This window comes from Rutidosis leptorrhynchoides, chromosome 3 (assembly GCF_046630445.1).
Source record: "Rutidosis leptorrhynchoides isolate AG116_Rl617_1_P2 chromosome 3, CSIRO_AGI_Rlap_v1, whole genome shotgun sequence".
Taxonomy (NCBI): Eukaryota; Viridiplantae; Streptophyta; class Magnoliopsida; order Asterales; family Asteraceae; genus Rutidosis; species Rutidosis leptorrhynchoides.
This window is the reverse complement of record NC_092335.1, coordinates 63,697,116-63,703,115: the sequence shown is the minus strand read 5'-3', so window position 1 is coordinate 63,703,115 and position 6,000 is coordinate 63,697,116.

Sequence of the window (6,000 nt, the reverse complement as noted above, 5' to 3'; positions counted from 1 at the left end):
GGATTTAAGATGTTGATTTACCTTTAATAGTAATGAAAGGACCCGTTCATATACATTATAAACGATTCACAATAGTTGATTACATTGCGAGGTATTTGACCTCTATATGATACATTTTACAAACATTGCATTCGTTTTTAAAAGACAAACTTTCTTTACATCGAAAATTGACAGGCATGCATACCATTTCATAATATCCACTATCCAACTATAAATTGATTTAATAATAATCTTTGATGAACTCAATGACTCGAATGCAACGTTCTTCGAAATATGCTATGAAAGACTCCAAGTAATATCTTTAAAATGAGCAAATGCACAGCGGAAGATTTCTTTAACACCTGAGAATAAACATGCTTTAAAGTGTCAACCAAAAAGTTGGTGAGTTCATTAGTTTATCATAATCATTTATTTCCATCATTTTAATAGACCACAAGAATTTCATTTCCAGTTCTCATAAATATACGTCCCATGCATAGAGACAAAAATAATCATTCATATGGTGAACACCTGGTAACCGACATTAACTAGATACATATAAGAATATCCCCTATCATTCCGGGATCCTCCTTCGGACATGATATAAATTTTGAAGTACTAAAGCATCCGGTACTTTGGATGGGGTTTGTTAGGCCCAATAGATCTATCTTTAAGATTCGCGTCAATTAGGGTGTCTGTTCCCTAATTCTTAGATTACCAGACTTTAATAAAAAGGGGCATATTCGATTTCGATAATTCAACCATAGAATGTAGTTTCAATTACTTGTGTCTATTTCGTCAAACACTTATAAAAGCGCATGTATTCTCAGTCCCAAAAATATAAAGGGTAAAAATGCAAATGAAACTCACCATACTGTATTTTGTAGTAAAAATACATATAACGTCATTGAACAAGTGCAAGGTTGGCCTCGGATTCACGAACCTAAATTAATTATATATATTTATGTGTTGGTCAATATTTGTCTAACAAATTAGGTCAAGTCATAGTGTACCACAATCCTAATGCTCGAGACTAATATGCAAAAGTCAACAAAAGTAAATTTGACTCAAAATAATTTCCAAAAATCTATACATGATTAATATATAGTTTAAATATCGTCATTTTATATTTTTAAATATTTTTAAAAGATTTATTAGAGTAAATAATATAATTTATTTATTAATAAATAAAATTTTATATTAAATTTATATAATAAAATATACTTTTATATATATTAAGTAATAAAATTTATAGAGTTCATTTAATATCATAAAGATAATATGATAGGTATTATTAAAGTAAGTTATTACACGTAGTAAAATAAGTTTGTATCACATATTTATTTGATAAAATAATATCTATAATGATAGTAAGTAAAAGTTGTATTATTTTGTAATAATAATTATTATTATAAAAATATCAATATTTATAATTACTAAGATGACATTATGATAAAACGATAATTCTAATTATGATAACTTTAATATTTACGATAATTTTTAATATTATCTTTAAAATAATAATTCTATTTAAAATAATAATAATAATGATATTTTATAGTAACAATGACATTTCTATTAAAATGATAATTTTTGTTAAAATGATAGTTTTAATACTAACGATACTTTTAATAATAATAGTAATGATAAAAATAATAAGAACGATAATTTTATCTAAATCAATATCTTATAATATTTTAATTTCATCATGATACTCTTATTCATTATTTCCTAATCGTTTCATTTAATAGCTTTTAATCGTCTGTTATATCGTGTTCATAATAATGATAATAATAGTAATCAAAATAATTAGGTGTTACAAATATTTGTTTTAATTATACTAATATTAATAATGATAGTTACTATAACATTATTAACGATAATACTAATAATTATCTTAATGATAATATAGTAATAATAATAACAATAACAATAACAATAACCATTTTTAAATAATGATATATATATTAATAATGATAATGATAATAATACTAATAATAATAATAATAATAATTGGATAATAATAATAATAATAATAATAATAATTATAACTTTAACGATAATAACGATAGTAATAATAAAAAAAAATTAACAATTTTTAATGATAAATCCCTTTTATTGATAAAGATAATAATAATGATAATAATAAGATAAAACTAGAACGACGATAAAAACGACGATAATAATAATCATTTTTAATAAAAATATCGAAAATTCAATTGATTATAATTTCTAATCCGTTCATCGAAACCATTCAATATCTAAAGGAAAAGTTCTTCATTTTTCGCTAGCTTTCCAAGGACATGCATATCTTATACCTTATCTCAACCGCAAGTGTAACTAATTCAAGATTCAACCTAACCTGTATAAGGGCAATATCAAAAGTACAAGCATGCATAATCCTAAATACTCGAGCACTAGTCAGGGATACACTATTAGTATGTAAAAGTTAAATTATGAGTACTCACGTATCAATATTGAGATTCAATATTGCAGGAAAGGTACGTAGACGCAACGGAAATGATAAACACTATATTGACCTCACGAGCATACCCATGAACCATACTCAATCACCTCCATAGTTATAACCCATAATTTCCTTAATCCTATCCTACTCGAAAAACAATTTCGAAATCACTCGGACAGCACTCCGTCGTAATATTTTATGTATACTAATAATATCTTGAAATAATAAGGAGTAAATATATATATGTAAATCGATTGAGAGAGTTTAGAGAAAAATATTTTCAAGTTTCTATGAAATTATGAAACCTATTGAATTCTATTTATAATAGATTTTTGAATTATTAAAGTGAATTATTAAAGTATGAATTATTAAAGTGAATTATTAAAGTGAATTATTAAAGTATGAATTATTAAAGTGAATTATTAAAGTATGAATTATTAAAGTGAATTATTAAAGTTAAAGTAAAGTAAAAATAAATTAAAGGTAAAGTTTAAGTATAGTAAAAGTATAAAATTATGTACGTATAATATGCGTATAAATATATATAATATTAATTTAAATCGTTATATATATTTAATAAAATAAAATATATATATCGTTATCTTTATCATACTAGTTAAGTAATGAGTTGTCAAAAGTGGTTCTAGATATTTATAAAAGTTATATACGTTTTAATAATAAAGTTCTTTTTAAACTGAAAACGTTTTTGTACGTTAGAAACTAAATAGATCAATCGAGTCTTTATGAGATTCAATCTTCCACTATCCTTTGTCTAGTTCTCAATGATTGATAATTTGTTCTTATTTATAAATCACTTTACCATTTTCCGAATATTGTTAAAATGGAAAGATTTATTAAATCAACGTGGGCCTTTCAACAGAGACTTGTAATCATAATTCAATATATCTGATAATTCAATCATTTGATCTTATCTTCTAATTCTATTGATAAACATTTTGAAACAGATACAATCATATAAAGTATTTAATCTAATATTTTGTTTACGTTTCAAGTTGTAATATATATACACATATACATATATAATCATATTCATTTAATGGTTCGTGAATCGTTGGAACTTGGTCGAGGAAGAATGAATGTATGAACATAGTTTAAAATTCTTGAAATTTAACTTAACAAATATTGCTTATCGTGTCGGAAACATATAAAGATTAAAGTTTAAATTTGGTTGGAAATTTCCGGGTTGTCACAGTACCTACCCGTTAAAGAAATTTCGTCCCGAAATTTGAGTGGAAAGGTCGTAAATGATAATAAGTATGTTTTCATGATGCATACGGGCTGAAAATTAGAGTTTTATCATCAGCGAATAATTTGGATAAACAATCCATTTATATGAAGAGTACGAATGAAGCTAACATAGAAGAATGAAATGAGTAAGTGTAGATTCATTTTATCATTTGACGTAGATATGATTGATTCCCAGATTTCAAGGGATTTGAAGAAAATCTTCTTAATAAGATTTGAATCTCCAGTAATCAAGGGAATTAGGATCCGCTTTAAATGCGATCGTCCATTTTAATTGTTCTGTCGGAGATTTTCTTATAAATTCACCTCCTTCGTTTCCTTACAACTCACACCTTCTGTTGATGCATTTTATGCAAGTCCCTAGACATCTACCCACGTCCATTGCAGGTACAACAGTTTACAGGCCACCATGATTGCTCGTTATTATCCTATCCGTGTTTGTATGTGGTTACAGGAACTGCAGGAACGAGATTTAGATGTTTGACTATGTTAGACTTAGTCAGATGTACGAGTGAAGCCTCACTAGTACGGCTGACAGGCTCATACGCACGGTTGATGCTGAGCTAAGTCATAATTACAACCTAAATGAGAAGACACGAGTGAGTGATCACCTGTACGGCTGATGAAGCCAACTCGTACGTGTGATGAATGAATTGTATGGGTGAGTCAACAGTAGGGGTATATAAAGTCTTATGTTCTTCATTTTAGGTTAAGCCTCTCATTTGTTACACACACTCAGATCTAGTGAGCTCCTCCGATTCTCTCTCAGTCCAAATCACCCAGGTGGTGAATAATAGCTCTAGGTGTTGATCTAATCACACTTGATTTAGTTGTGGTTTGACTAAATTAATCAAAAAAAAAAAACTTAACCTATTCACTAGAGGGTTTGATTCACTTATTCCGCCATTGTGTGAGTTAAATCTATTGATTTCTAAGTTCCTAGTCATGTTTCATCACCTTCTATTCTTTCCCCCTCAACTCATATTTTAAAGTATTTATCAATATGCTCCATCCAGTTTTGATTCTCGATATACTTCTAACTTTCATATCGGTCATTCTTCTTTTTCATCTACCGCCGGAAGAATCTATTTACTTCTACTATACTCTTGGGTTTATAGTGTTTCTAGTTCTCCCGTGTCTTTATATTGCTATATGCATCGATATATATGGTTTATAATTTCTGGTTTGTCGTTGGGCTTTATATGTTCCCTTATATTTCAAAGTCTCTGCTTCTATCTTCTATAATCATTATCATTCACAGTTAATGCTCTCTTTTATTTGCTGCAATTTATACCCCAATTTCTATTTCGGAGTTTTGTCCTTTCGTTTTTTCTTCTTGCGATTAAGCACCGCTTGTAATGGTCCAGAATTCACAGATATGAATTTCGGAATGAACATTGTTAATGTTCTAGGAAGGAAATTGTGATGGCACGATCTTGACTTTTCAAATTACTAAAATACCTTGGAAAAGGCCGAATCATCAAGAAATATTTTCTTGATATTTTAGAGGTTAAATAGAATACAAGAGTCGTATAACATGGCACATGATGATGATGTTATGATCTGTGAATCATCACATTCCATTTAGAAACTCAGCATAACTTACTGTAATATAATCACATTGATCAAGTGTCATTATATTATACTAATTCATGTTTCAGTTCCCAACACTACTTCAAAATATTCCTATTTTAAACTTGAATGTTTCAGAATTTAGAAACTAAAATAGTTTCTTTTATGATGTAATACAGATAGCGCGAAGAGGTAAATGATTTTAAATAAGAAAAATTAAGAAAATATCTTCAGAAATATGGAGGATATTTATAATGAAAGATATGATGATATTTTAGAATTTCTAATATCAGAGGATGATGAAGAATATTGTCCGCAGGGGTTTAGAGTCAGGAGCAAGGTATTCGTTAATGACTTCAGCACGTACTGAATCATTTGGATCCTTTGAAGTCAGGTTCAGTCTTTGTAATTTGTCCACAGCCTCCTTCCTACTTTGCTCAATCCGTTTTCCAGTTCCAAAACTTCTCTTTTTCTGCGCTTGACCAGCACACTTCATCATTATCATCCAGCTTTTACCGTTTAAAGTCGTTTATAGTTTTTGCTGCTTCATCAGCATTTTTTCCATTTTCGGAGAATCAATTCGTAGTTCGGAGTGTTTTTCAGAAACTTTCATTCAAATTAAGTCCAGAAGATAGACGTTATATATACACATATAACTGTTGGCGTAGACATGCTGCGAGATTTCAAAATACTGATTGCTAATTCCAAATGATTCG